This window comes from Grampus griseus (genome assembly GCF_964374135.1).
Source record: "Grampus griseus genome assembly, chromosome: 12".
Taxonomy (NCBI): domain Eukaryota; kingdom Metazoa; phylum Chordata; class Mammalia; order Artiodactyla; family Delphinidae; genus Grampus; species Grampus griseus.
In genome coordinates, this window is record NC_139006.1 from 85518120 (window position 1) to 85533845 (window position 15726).

Genomic DNA, 15726 nt, shown 5'->3' on the forward strand with positions numbered 1-15726 from the left:
CAAGGCATTGGGAAAAGTCAGCTGTTTATTGACTTTCCTATTTGGGAGCAAAAGACTAAGCAAAACAACTGGAATTTGACTCTGAAAACCCACGGCTGGTGGCCGGGCGGCGGTGCAGGGGCCCTGTCTTGGGACGGGATGGGCACCACCCAGGAGGCTGAACATCTTCCGACCACTCTTCCTCGCCGTGCGAGCAATATGCATCCTGCCATAATGAACTCACTGCTATTGTTACACTAAACACCAACAGTGCGGGTTATTTTAATGGACATATTGCTTTAAATTGAGCGTTCACCATCTGTTCAGTCCCGCATTTTGAATGCAAAAAGAACATATTTCACAATTACATCTGTAAGTAATGATATAAGTAATTTAAATGCATGTATATGTTCACACAATGCAGGAGACAGCTGGGATATTTTCCCCTCACTCTTCATGTTTCAGGCACACATCAAGGGAGAATATTCACTCGCTCCTTATAGAGTGCATTTTCCCATTGACGCGAAGTGGTTTTTGCAGAAAACAAGGTTTCCTGCCCTCACTGTACCTAGGAGTTCAAGGCAGCTCCATAAACTAGATCACGAAGTCTTTTGTACAATGCTTGCCTTGTCTCCGTCCAAATCCCCCCTGGCTTGAATGACAGCTTGGCACATGCCATGCAGTAGATCCATCAGTTTCAATAGATGTTCACGAGGGACCAGCGTTTCTTTCACTGCCTCCCCTGGAGACAAGGCTGCGGGATGTGTCTCCAAAAAAGGAGGGATCTGAGGGCGGTCGGCATGCCCGCTGCACGGGACGTCCAAGACGGGGTGGCACAGAGACCCTGCCCAGGACAGCAGGTTGCTGAGCAGAGGCTCAACACAACGAAGGGAATGAGTGTTCGCTGGGCCTGGGGAAATGGTGGGAGAGGGGCTGGGGAGAAGGATGCTGGTAGCTGGTGATTAGGAGACATGGTACCAGAGACGGAGAGATAGACGCCCCAAGGCTCAGGAAGGCCATCGCCACATCTCTGGGTCCAAGTTCAGTGGCGGGGTCCAGAGGATGGCACCCCAGATGCCGAGTGACGTAATGTGACAAACACACAGGATTCCGGGGTGACTTCGACGGGGAATCTGCCAGATGGCAACTCTGATATCCACTTTTCTCTTTTGAAAACTCAGTCTTTGAATACCATGTTACAGATAACACAAACTCTGGTTGCTTTTTTGAAAAAAGATTTTTTTTTTAACCCATCACCAGTACAAACAAAAAATATTTGCTTTTGTGATGTCCCACGACCCTGTAAGAAGATAGAATTGTTTAAGGGCTTCTGTATTGTCCACATTCTAAGCAAGGAGAAGCTTATAAATCTTCCAGTGTGACATCATTGCCGTTTTATATCTATATACTCTATATTTACTGTGCCTGCTTTTTTTGGCATCTGTGACACAGCTGACAGCAGTGGATTTGCATGGGGACTTATGTTACCATTTGCAAAGACTCCCTATAGAGATGCTTCCTCGGCTTGCTGTAGTTTTGATTTTTTAACTGCTTGTCGGCAATGCATTTATTATTTTTTTCCTCAGACAAAGGTGCTAGCTTGAACTGATGGAAGGTTTATTTTTGGAACATTATTAGCAGCTTAAAATTTTGGAGATGTTGTGCCAAGGGATAAAACTATAGGAAGAATTCTAAATAATACATTTTTATTGACTGTTCGTCACAAAGACCCAGGAGAGTGGTCAACCCTATTGGCCTCAATTTAACAGATGTTATTGTGGACGGGTATTTAGATTACAAAAGACTATTTACAGTCTTTGACTATTTAAAGGCTACTTGTTTTTCCCCAATATTCGTTTATTTTGAAGAACTTTCCACTCTGATTTCATTCTTAATTTAGTGTCTATTCTAAATTGGATCAAAATTGCCGATGAATTGCGTCTTCAAAGAAATCTGGTTTACTGTCTAATTACACAGTCCACCTAAATGGGTTAAAACAAAATAGAGTCTAGGAAGTGGAAATGCAATCATTGTTCACTGTTCCTAAATCGAGCGGAAATTCAGCCCACAGTCAGGTGTCAGGAGTTTTCAACTCACAGTTGAAACTCACGATGATTAGAGAAATGCAGTAATAAAACACTGCTAAATTTTCAGCCTGTAGGAGGGAGCTGGAAGAACGTGTATTTTGCACAAACCTTAGTGATGTTTGAACTGCTGGTGAGGCCTTTAAAAGTGTAAACTTTTGCACCAGACTCTGGGTTGGTTAACCTCTTCTGCCTCAGTTTCCTTAGCTGCAGAATGGGGAGAAACGAGAACACAGACCTCGTTCATACCAAGTACCTAAAAAAGTACGTGCACGGAATGAGGGCGGCCTTCCTAAAAACTGATCATCTCTGGTTTCACATATTTGTGGTGAGGAGACTTTGATGCTTCCTCATGATTTCAAGGCTGACATTTTAAGGAATTTGCATCAAATCCCGAAGTTTGCCCTCCAGCTCAGACACAAAGAGGAAAAAAGGCTGTGACTCTGGCTTATCTGGGCTGCCATCGGTAACGGGCATAGCAGACACTTCCTGCTGCAGGACATTGGAATTCCATCTGGTTGAATGAGCTGTTGAAACGCAAGGTCCGTACACCGCAGACCCATGGGAGGAAATCACGCGTTTGCGTAGGATGGTTGTAAGGGCTGAGAGATTTGGACACCACGGCCAACATTCTGGAATTGTCACTCAGCATTCCCCAGCAAAAAAAAAAAATAAATAAATAAAAGGGCAAAAGCAATATAATCAAATTAAGGAAATGAGTAAAGCACCAGATGTGAATGGAGGTGGAGGAGAGACACAGAGCACGTTTCCTCTCTATATTTTAGGCAAGGAAAAGGTTTTTAAGACCTCATGAAACATGTCAGAAGGTCAGCGCTCAAGCGAGGCCCAGGCAAATCTAACACTGAACACCTAGAAGGTTTAGTGGTGTGGCCGAGTATTCTTTCAAATGAAACACAGATCAAACATCACATTAGGCCTTCCTGACGTCATGCTTTAGACTTCAAAAAAGGTACCAATGCTTTTAGCAAAGGGAAACAAGTAGGCGTCTTGCTTCATTTAATGGTGACTAGTTTACCAGTCTGTGGAGCAGATAAGCCCTCAACACCAACATAACTCAGAGCAAATGTCTGCCGTGTAGGGGAACTGATTTGTAAATGACACTACCTGTGGTGTATTTCAGGTTCTAGGTGTGAGTTACATGCTCTCTCTATTGTTGAAGTGAGATTTTTTTCCAATTCTAAAACATACAGAGAAGGTGAAAAGATTTTCTAAGCTGTTGGAAGAGGCAAATCCTAGAAATCCTTGCGACCTCTCCTGAAAACACATGGGATTTGTTGCTGGCTTTAGGCCATGCTGGTCGTGAGCAGATAAGAGTTTATCCGGACATTCTAGCTGTCTGGCCTTTTAAGCCAGTGACAACAGAGCACTTGGAGCGGGTGAAGTGTGAGTCCCTGAAGACAGCAGAGCAGCTGTGCTGCTTCCCCAGCGCCTCGCCTACCTACCGAGTGTGTCAGAGCTCGTGTCGAAGTCAGTGTGAGTGATAGATGACCTGCGTGGAGGGGGACCTGCAGAAGAACAGTGGCCTGGGCAAGGGCAAGGGCGAGGGCTCTTGGACCTGGGGAAGATTGGGGGAAAAACAAACCTGAAATAGATGTGGGGAGTTCGGGATTGAAAAGCACACTAAGAAACAGATAAAAACCCTCACTAAGACGCAATAACCCAAAGCTGGGAAGGTGACGGGGTGCCGCGCAGGCAGCAGCAAACCAGATGCGACTTTACCACTACAATGGGATCCTCACTGAGGAACCCCAGAGTCGAGCGTGATTGTCTGAGTTTACTAATTCAGCAGCCGTTAAGAACACCTACATTAAATAGTGGATTCCGTGTGGAAATCTGGAACTGCCTGCTACGGGCCAGCTTCTCATCTCCCATGGACGCATCCCCTCGTTTTCATATGGCAAACGGGAGAAATCCACGGGGCAGGACGCACACAGACACAGAGTTACAACCTACATCACGCTCCGTGTCGGTGCTGGTTTCAACACGAATATTTAGGACCATGGAGGGCCACTTGAATGATCGGCCCAAGGGTTTCAGTAAAGAGCTGTACAGAGAATCTTGGTCAGTTCTCCCCCCATAGACATATATTCAGATTGGACGTAATGACAATTTCACATACATAAAGGGAACAGACAATGGTGGTGATCTGATGGCGTTCTTCTTCTGATGGGGACACCCTACCGGTATCTTAATAATGAATGATTTTAATGATCCCTAAAGATCTCTTGAGTCCCCAATTCTTAACTTATTTAACAATCACTCTTGTAGATATATCGCATTTCATAATTTGAATATTGGTGAAAGAAAGAAAAAAATGACGTCAATAAAGTTTAAAGAATATTTTTTCTTTTAATCAAGGGAACAGTGCCATTTAGAACAGAAAGCGACACAGATGGATTCAAATGTTTATGCTTTAGTTCGTGGTGTAAAGAGATACTTTCAGATAATTTTCATGGTGCAAAAGAGATACTTTTAGATAATTTTGCCTTTATTTTAGGCTTTGGTCAAAAACTAGGTTTTATAGTTCATTCGTCATTCCAAAATGCAGGTATCTAGCTCCTGCCAAATTGAAATCAATTTGAATGTGTGTCCGGGGTGGGGGAGGGCAGAGATCCAGAGAAAAAATATCTTTACAAAAATTCAGTGGAAATTGTTCTGAGATGGAATATTCCCGGGTAGTTTGGGGAGCTCTAAATGCAGGAATATAACTACTTCACCCAAATATGACAAAATAATATTAGCAGGAAATAGAAAAGGAACAGATTGTTCCTGCCAAGGTGAGAAAAGCAAATAATTTTAAAAAATTATTGGTAAAGAGGAGAGCGATTTCAAATAATTCACTTTCTGAGCAACAGAGGGGCAGATGGCATATGCCAACCCCAAGGCCCCGTGTTGAATTCCGGCTCTGCCCTAGAAGAAGGGTTTGGGGAAGTGGACCTCTGAAGGCTTCCTAAATATTGTCTGCGAGTCCCCTTGGGGCTGCACGTACGCCGTCAGCTGTGGAGGTACTTGTTCTCTGATGGACAGCTGGATATCAGAAGGCTGTGATCAGGTTTTGAACATTATATTAGTACATTTTTTAAAATATCTGCTAGCTGCTACTCCAGCTTAAAAACATCACCGAGACCCAAACAGCCTCAGAGAAAGGCATCAAGTCTAGATATCCTTTAAACTCGACATTATCATTATACAGAACATGATGTATAGACACACCAACGTACATACAATATGTATGTGTTAACATTTTATAGATATTTAAAAACTTGCACTATAATTTTTCTGTGGCAGGCATAATTGTGGACGGTTCCCGGAGCACAGTTATGGAGCAAGCTCGCGCGTGAAGGGCCAGCCAGCGCTGGCGGCTTTTCCTCTGTGCACATCACCTGCGGGCCCCGCCCAGCCAGTCGGTACTGCAGGCAGCACTGGTACAAGGACCTTTTACGGATAAGGAAACTGAAGCCCAGAGATCTAAAGGAACTCCCCCAAGCTGAGAGTTGAATCCAGATTTCCGTGCTCGCGATCTGATCAGATTTTGAGGTCGGCCTCTGTCTGATGTGTTTACTATGGAGATGTTTAATCCCCAAGGGTAAGTCTTTAACCTATTGGTCTTGGCCAAGTAGTCAAACAAAGTAAACATTAAATATATTTTTTTGGGGGGTGGTTATTATAATTTGGGTCTTTGAAGGATACACTTGAGTATTTTATTATTATTATTATTTTTATTGGAGTATAGTTGATTTACAATGTTGTGTTGCTTTCTGCTGTATAGCAAAATGCATCAGTTATACATATACCTATAGCCACTCTTTTTTAGATTCTTTTCCCATATAGGTCGTTACAGAGCATTGAGTAGAGTTCTCTGTGCTACGCAGTAGGTCCTTATTAGTTATTTATCTTATATATAATAATGTGTGAGAATTTTAAAAATTGTCTTTACAGGGGACCCTGTACTATGTTCATATTGGCCAAAAAATAAAGAAATAAATAAAAAGTAACAATTTCAAAACAATGAGCAAAACAAACATTGGATAAAACACATTTCTGGCCTCCTGGCTTCCAATAACATATAACATATGTTATAACATAACATATAATATATAACGTAACATATAATCATTTAAAGAATATAAGGTCTGCAAGGGCAGGTTCTGCTTCCTTTCTTCACAAATATATCCCTTTCCATAGAAAAGCACCTGGCACACGGCCAGCCCTCGCTAAGCACTTGGTGAAGGAAGTGGTGGGTGTGAGGTTCCTCACATTCACTACACTATGAGGTGCATGAAGACATTTCCTATTTGTATTCAAAGGACTTCTCCCTCTAAGATGTGACTGGAGAGAATGGTTCCATCTTCTAATTTTTGACCTCTGAAAATCCAAATAGACCTGATGTTTCTTCTGCACCCAACTTACACTCTTAAAAATATTTAATTTTAAGGCATCCCACTATTTTCCAGTCATCACTCATTGAGACCTGCACCCCCTTATTCTATTTTCGGGAGGGGTCTCAAGCAGGCTTGAAGGAGCCCCAATAGGAATAATGGTCCCTGAGTCCTTCTCCAAGTCTCTGAGGTGGATGTAGGGGACATGGAGGATGGGGTGAGTGGAAGGCCTGCCTAGAATAGAAATTGAATCTAGGATCGGGGTCTCCAAGCTGGGACATGTTACGGCACTGGACAGCAGAGAGGGAACAGGCCCAGGACAAGGGAAGTGGCTGGGCTTTGGGGTTGCTTCTGAGCCAGGCTCCCAAGGAGACATAGGTGGCCCTGAGTTTCCCTTCCGTGTAAGTCATCCTAGCCTGTCTGGGTCAGGAAGAAAAGTCAGTCAGGGAATAAGCTTTGTCCAAGGAACATTTAGCAAGGAGATGTCGTGTTGTCATGTCCCCTCCAGACTGACCTTTGTGGTGAGAGCCTGGAAAAGCATGGAACTCTGATAACAGTGCACCCATCTTGCACATCTTTCTTCAGATTTATCCCTAAGTATTTCATATCTTCGATGTTATTGTAATTTTTTTCATTTTAATTTCCAATATCTATTGCTTGTACATAAAAATGCAAGCGATTTTGGTATATTTATTTTGTATCTTACAATCTAACTAAACTGACTTATTCTAGTAGTCTCTTTTTTTCGTTTTTCTTTTTTAGATTCTATAGAATTTTCTATATATACTGTCAATGTCATCTGCAACTAATGACATTCTTTCCAATTTGGTTGCCTTCTATTTCTTTCCATTGCTTTCTGACTACAATTTCCAGTATAATATTGAGTGGAAGTGATGAGAGTGGACATTCTTCCCTTGTTACTGATATTAAGGGGAAAGCATTCAGTCACTCCTGTTGTTAAGTCTAAGATTAGCTGTACTTTTTTTTTTTTTAGCTGTACTTTTTAAATAGATGTATTTATTAGTTTGAGGAAGTTCTCTTCTGTTCCTATTTTGTTTTATGTACCAGAATTTGGTCTCTCAGTAAATGTTTGTGTGTACTAGAAAGAATGTGTACTCTACTCTTGTTAATACCAATTAAGTCAACTTAATTGATAGTATTGGTCAAGTCTTCTATATATTTACTAATTTTTTGTCTACTTGTCCTATCAATTCATGAGATAGTGGTGTTGAAATCTCCAGCTATAATTGCAAATTTATCTATTTCTCCTTGAAGTTCTGTTAGTGTTTGTTTCATGTATTTGAAGCTGCGTTGCTACATATATAAACATTTAGGATTGTTATTTCTTCCTGATGAATTGATCCCTTTATTATAAAATGACTATCCCTGAGAACTCTTTTTTCTGACACCTACTTGTATCTGAAATCTGATATTAATATAGTCACTTGAGGTTTTAAGAAATAATGTTGTTATGGTGTATCTTTCTCCATTTTAAAACTTTTTTCCAATTTGTGTGTCTTTATATTTAAACTGTGCTACTTGTTGGCAGAATATAGTTTTTTTTTTAACATCCAATTTGACAATCTCTGTCTTTTCATTGGAGTGTTAAGATCATTTATATTTAATGTAATTATTGATATGTTTGAGCTTTAATCTACCAAGTTGCTATTTGTTTTCTATTACACCATCCATTCTTTTTTCCATTTTTGTCTTTTTCTGTATTCTTTTGGACCATTCCAGCATTTTTATCATTTTATTTTATCTCTTTTATTGGCTTATTAGTTATAACACTTTGTTATGTTTTAGTGGTTGCTGTAGAGTTTATGGTATCCGTCTTTAACTTATAAAAGTCTATTTTTATTCCTTCACATATAGCATAAGAATCTTATAAAAGTATAGTTTTATTTCTCCCCTCCTGGCCTTGTGCTATTGCTGTCATATATTATTTGAACACATGTTATAAATCTCTGACTACATTATTATTTTTGCCTAAACAGTCAATTATCTTTTAAAGAGATTTAAATAATAAGAAAACTGTCTTTTATATTTACCCACATACTTACCATTTCCAGTAGTCTTCATTTTTTGAGTTGATTAGTGACTCTTAACCAGAAAAATTTTGCTCCCTCCAGGGGACTATTGGCTATGTGTAGAGACTTTGGTGGTGACATCTGGGGTAGGGGGAGTATCCTAACGTCTAGTGGGTAGAGGCAAGGGATGCTGCAAAACATCCCACAGGGCACAGGAATCCCTCCACAACAGACTATTATCTAGCCCAAATATAAATAGTGCCACAGTTGAGCAACCCTAGGATATATCCAGATTTCCATCTGGAATTATTTTCCTTCTGCTTGAAGGACTCCCTTTAACATTATTGTATGCAGTTGAACTGAAGACGAATTCTTTCAGTTTATGCATGTCTGAAAAAGTCTTTCTTTCATCACTGTTTTTGAAAGCTATTTTCATTGGTACAGAGTGTAGGTTGACAGTTATTTATTTCTTTACTTTCCTCTTTAAAAAAATTTGGTTTGCTTTTCTATACTTTAAAGATGCTCTTCCACTACCTTCTGCCTGTATTGTTTCTGACAAGAAGTTACCTGTAGTTCTTATCTTTGTTCCTTGTACATCTGCGGTCCTGCAGCGCACCAATACTGTTCTCATTTTTTAAATAATTCTATTCTCTTTATGCATTTTATTTTGGATTTTTCTATTACTATGCCTTCAGGTTCACTCTTCTTTTCTTCTGCAATGTCTAATCTGCTGTTAATCCCATCCAATGTATTTTAATTTCAGACACTGTGCTTCTTATGCCTGGAAGTTTTATTTGGGCTTGTAATGTAATCTCAATGTCTCTATTTAATATGCCCAGTCTTTACCTAGCTTCTTAAGCATATGTGAAAATAAGCATACCCAGCTTCTTAAGCATAATATCTCTATCCACTAATTGTTTTTATCATTTATGCTGTTTTGAGTAAGTTTTGATCGAATGAAATTTCATCTTAATATTGGCCACATTATCCTGCTGTTTTGCTTGATTGGTAACTTTTCTATTGGATACGATATATTGTGAATTTCACTCTGTTGGGTGCTGGATAATACTGCATCCCTATAAACATTCTTTTTTTTTTTTTTTTTTGCTGTACGCGGGCCTCTCACCATTGTGGCCTCTCCCGCTGCGGAGCACAGGCTCCAGACGTGCAGGCTCAGCAGCCATGGCTCACGGGCCCAGCCGCTCCACGGCATGTGGGATCCTCCCGGACCGGGGCACGAACCCATGTACCCTGCATCGGCAGGCAGACTCGCAACCACTGCGTCACCAAGGAAGCCCCCCTATAAACATTCATGAGCTTTGTTCTTAATGCAGTAAAGTTATGTGGAAATAGTCTAATTCCTGCCTTTTTTGCATTTTATCTTTGTTAGGAAGGCTTAGATTAGCCTTTAGTCTACATTTTCCCCAATACTAATAAAAAATCCTTCTGAGAACTCTCCCAATGCACATCTGAAATCATGGATGCCAAGAGAAAGTAGAATAAAACTTTCCAACTGCTGAAAGAAGAGAACTGTGAAGCCAGAATCTTATATCCAGGAAAACCATCCTTTAGGAATGAGGGGAAAATAAAGACATTCTTAGAGAATAGAAAAACCAAAAGAATTTGTTGCTAGCAAGGCTACCCTTAAATATTGATGAAAAGAAGTTCTTCAAACAAAAAGGAAATAAAAAAAGAAGGGCTTGGACCATGTATAAGGAGGAATGAGCAACAGAAAGCAGAAATATGAACATACACAATAGATTACCCTTTTCCTTAAAGTTTTAAAAATCTTATTTTGTGGTTGAAACAAAAATTTTAAGACCATCTGTTACTCAACACAATGATATTTTAAAGTGTGGAAGGTTAAAGGGAACTTGGAGGTAAGATTTCCACACTTAAGGTGGTAAGATGTTGATACCAGTAGACTCTGGTAAGTCACATATGTATATTTTAATACCCAGAGCAACCCCTACAAAAACTAAACAAAGAGATAAAAAACAGTATAAATAAATCAATATAGATTTCTAAAAAAATGTATAACTTATAGGAAGTCAAGAAAAGAGAGGAACCAGAACCAGAGGAAGTAAATAGAAAACAAATAATAAAATGGCAGAGTTAAGTTCTAACATATCAATAATTACCTTAATGTATATGGATTGACTATTGTAATCAAAAGTCAGAAATTGATAGAGTGGATATGGAGTGTTATTCAAAGCTGGTTCATTTTTTGAAAACCAATCAAAGTATTCCACCATACTAATAAACTAAAAAAGAAAAATTGTGATTATTCAGTTGTCAATGGATGCAAAAAGAATATTTGACAAAATCTAGTACCATTCATGATTTAGAAGATACCCTCAGCAAGCTAGGAATAGAAGGGAATGTATAAAGAACATCTATAAAACCCCTACAGCTACCATAATACTTAATGGTGCCTTCACGCTTTCCCCCTAAGATCAGAAACAAGGCAAGGATGTTTGCTCTCACCACTCTCATTCTACCTAGTGCTGGCAGTACTCCCCATTGTGATAAGGCAAGAAAGAGAAACAATGCATACAGATTGGTAGAGAAGAAATTAAAGTGTCTCTATTTGGAGGTGAAATGATTGCCTATGTAGAAAATCTCAAGGAATTCATGCATGCATGTAAACATCTATAATAAGTGAATTCAGCAGGTTTGTAGGACACAAGATCAACACACATTTCTATATAATAGCAATAAACATGTGGCAACCTAAATTTAACACATAATACCAATTATAATTGCCCCAAAGACAATGAAATGCTAACGTTTCCACTTAACAAAACATGTACATGGTCTGTATGCTGCATATTAAAAAATGCTGATGAAAGAAATCAAAGAAGATCTAAATAAATGGAGAATTATACCATGTTGATGGATTAGTGGAGTCAACATAGTAAGATGTCATTTCTCTCTAAATTGATCCATAGGTTAATGCAATTCCTATTGAAATCTCAGCAAGATTCTTGAAGATATAGACAAAATTATTCTAAAATTTATGTGAAAAGACACAGGCTGGAGAATAGCCAAAATAATATTGACAAAGAAGAATAACATAAGAGGAATAGCTAGCTGATATCAAGGCTTACGGTGAATGGATAGACACATAGATACATGGAACAGAATAGAGAACCCAGTACAAGAACCTCAAACATATGCTCAACTTACTTTTGACAAGGTCAAAAAGCAATTCAGTGGAGGAACAATAGATTTTTCAAAACATTACTTGAGCAACTGGACAACCATAGGCCACATTTTTAAAAATAGACCTCAACCTAAGTCTCACACCCTATAAACAATTAACTCAAAAAGGATTCTAGAATTAAATGTAATACATAAAATTATAGACCGTTTAGAAAAAAAAGAGACAATCTTTAGAATCTAGATATAGGCAAAGAGTTCATAGACTTGACACTAAAAAGAAAAATTAATCGGACCTTATCAAAATAAAAACCTTTTCCTCTTCAAAAGCTCATGTGAAGAAGAGAAAAAAGCTACGGGCTGTTCGAAAATATTTGCAAACCACATATCCGACAAAGGACTAGCATCTAAAATGTATAAAGAACTTTCACAACTCAACAGGAAAAATGCAAACAACACAACTAGAAAATGGACAAAAGACATGAATAGACATTTCACTGCAGAGGAGATACAAATGGCAGATGAGCATATTAAATGATGTTTAACATTATTAGCCATCAGGTAAATGCAAATTAAAGCCACACCTAGCAATCACTGCCGGCCTGTGAGAAAGACCAACATGAAAAATAGTGACGGCGTCAAACCTGGTGAGGCTGTGACTCACTCAGGCATCGGTGGTGGGAATGGAATTGCAGTATTTTTAAGCTCCACATACAGTTTCCATGCAAATCAACAGTTGAAAATCTCAGCAGTTATCTCAGAGGCATGAAAAGATGTTCATCTAAAACATGTACAAAAATACTCATATTCCCTTTTTTTCAAAACTAGCCCCAACCTGGAAACAGCCCAGATATCCTCCAACAAGTTTACGGTTAAACAAAAAGTAGAACATCCGTACCATGGACTGTTACACCCCAATGAAATAAAAACTACTGATACACACAAGAACTTGGATGACGTCCAGGTAACTATGTGGAAAAAACATCCAACACCACAATTCAAAAGGCTCCGTACTGAGTGATTCCATCTACATAACATTCTTTAAAGTTCATTTAAATTATAATTTCTTATACATCTAATTCATGATAGTTAGCATAGTGTGTGTGTGTGTGTGTGTGTGTGTGTGTGTGTTTGGCCACGCTGCTTGATTTATGGGATCTTAGTTCCCTGACCAGGGATTGAACCCAGGCCCTTGGCAGTGAGACTGCAGAGTCCTAACCAGTGGACCACCAGGGAATTCTCCTACATAACATTTTTAAAAAGACAAAATTTTATAAAAGGATAACAGGTTAGTGGTTCTAGGGGTTTGATATTGGGGAAGGGCTGGGAGGAAGGTGGAAATAGGCACCTATACATGTGGTAAAAGTGTATAGAACTTAACATACACACAGAAATGAGTACAAGTAAAATTAGCTACGTTTGTGGTCATTTGTTATGAAAGAAACAGAAAACTAACACTATGCTACATGATTCTGCAAGAAGTTAAGAACAGGCAAAATGTTCGGACAGAAATCAGAACAGTAGTTGCCTGTGTGGATGGGCAGGGAGTGACCAGAATGTTTGGTGTGATGGACATTTTCTTTTTTAAATCTTGATAGAGCCTTGGGTTACACAGATGTATGCATTTGTCAAAACGTATCAAACTGTTCATATAAGATCTGTGCATTTCAGAAAATGTAAATTATACTTGAGCAAGAAATAATGGTATCTGATTATGATTTGAAAATTGGACGAAATTTTCTGAATATTTTGTAAATGAAGCTAAATGAAGTCTGGAAGAATGATTTCTCTAGCTCATCATGGATGTTAAGTTCAAATTTAAGGGCTTTCAGTCAATTGTTAATATTTGTGTAACAATCTCAGAGTACCAAACTATTAAAAATATAAATGAGAAATAGATCGTGGTAAAGACCAAATCCCTGCTCTCATTTGCTTTGTGATCCTTCAACTTATTGGCTCTTGGTTTTCAGCAATTTACTTAGTTTCTCTGAGACTCAGTTTCTGCCTTGACAAACAGGATATTAGTGTGAACTTTGCAAATTTATTATGAGGATACATGAGAATATATATATATATATAGTCAAAGCACTTAGTATATAGAAGCTGTTCAATAAGCTTGATGGCTCCTGCGTTTTCAAATTGCAGATATTTGTGATATGACATAAACATTGGTCGTAATCTAATGGAAATTTAGTGGGAAATAATAGTGGGAAAAAACCCTCTTGATTTTAGGGTTATATTCACCCTTCATTTTAAGATAGCACCTAATAGCAGGGATGGCTTCTCGCCAGCTATACCTTTCCATAGCCAATGGGATGCCTACTCAATCCATTTGGGGAGTTTGAAGCAGCTATGAAACCAAAGTGTTGGTGAATGCCAAAGTGACTTGCGGAAGTAAAGATGGGGTAGTTCAAATTCAGCATGTTACCCCTGCTGCGAACAACAGAATGGTTGCTGGGACTCCGATAGGAGACAGTAGGAAGCCCACAGCTGTTGTCAAGCAACTTGGAAGTAACAGTCGGGAGGATTTCAGCCATAGCCTTTGATATGAGAAAAGAAGCAGCTGTATTTTGCTGCTAGAGACTCTGCCTGGGTGCAGAGTGGCTGGGTCCTCCTAAGCTGGGCCTGCAAAAATGACCCCTCAGCATCCTCCCCATGGAATTGGGCCAAGCGTGATCGGAAAGCCAGGCCACGAGGAATTACCTTCCCTATTTCTTTGCCATCACGGTGTAATCATCAAACAGAACCATGGCGTACTAATTTTAATCTATATTTTATTCCAATTGTGTAGAAATGTGTCCTAATGTCTAAAACACCTGACTTATTTAGATGGGTTAGTCACGTCCCTCAAACAGGGCTGGTGCTTTCATGAATATCTTGGAGTTTCAAAAAGCCCACCAGCCTCACGGAAGAACAGCTTTTCTCGGTGGAAATTCGTTTGCAAACTCCCTGCTTTGCTGAGCCTGCGTGGACAGTGAATAAATATGCTGAAATGGAGAATTAAAATAAAAGGATTGGGGTAGAGAATTTTTTCCCCTCTATGTGAAATTAGGACTATAAAAGAATAAACAATGGCTATTTCTTGTACCATTAATTATCTATAGAATGGAGCGTCTCCAGCAGATGTGCCTGCAGGTCTAGCTCAACTTCGGTTTCGAGACTTCAATCAGAGTGTGACTCACAGTTAGTGAAAGAAAAACTGTTCGGGCCATTCAAGAGGAGCATAAATATTATGTGTCACTTGTTATCATAATTAACTGCATGCTTCAGATATTTCTTTCATGTCTGCTTTCACAATAGGTAATATAAGTTACCGTTAATAGGATTAAAATGTCTTTTTTTTAAATAAAAAAGGTAAATACTCCAGTGGTTTAAACTGTTTTCTCTTTGTTTTGTACTGATACATATTTTACCACAGGCAGTCTCTTTATACCCTGCAGAAGAAAATAATGAGGAAAATTGGACATAATTTATGCAGTCCAGAAGCAAAAGCTTTTCATGATTATTATTTTTGCTTTCACTCAATAATAAAGCAGTCTCTTTCTGTGAGGCATCAGGGGGAAAACATCCTGACTTCTAGGCTGTTGTACAATTTTAAAGATCTAAGGTAAAATAAGAAAAAAAAACCCAAACCATCACTGCATGAAGACAGGAAATTTACCCTGGAGAATTAATGCGAGCGGATCAGAAACCCCCAAACAGAAGAGCGCCCACGTTCAGGCTACTTTTCGAAACTGATAATTGAGAGAAAGGGAGGTTTGCTTAGATTCCTTTTTTAAAGGATGTTCCATTTTCTATCTCCCGTGGCGTACTCAACACACTGTCATGCAGGCTGACACAAACCAACGCGGGTTAGGAAACTCATTACAACTCTGAACTTGTGCAATGTTCAAACAGGTCAGAAATGAAAACCCATAACCTGTGGCATGATAACTCCTGAGAAGCTAAGTTTTAATTTTATCCACAAAGAGTGAGCCATGGTTGAACTAGGCAGATGTCTAAATAGAAGACGCCGTGCACTTTGATGTAGGTAAACACGGAGAGCTCTTAGGAGGGGACCGCTGTGCTGGG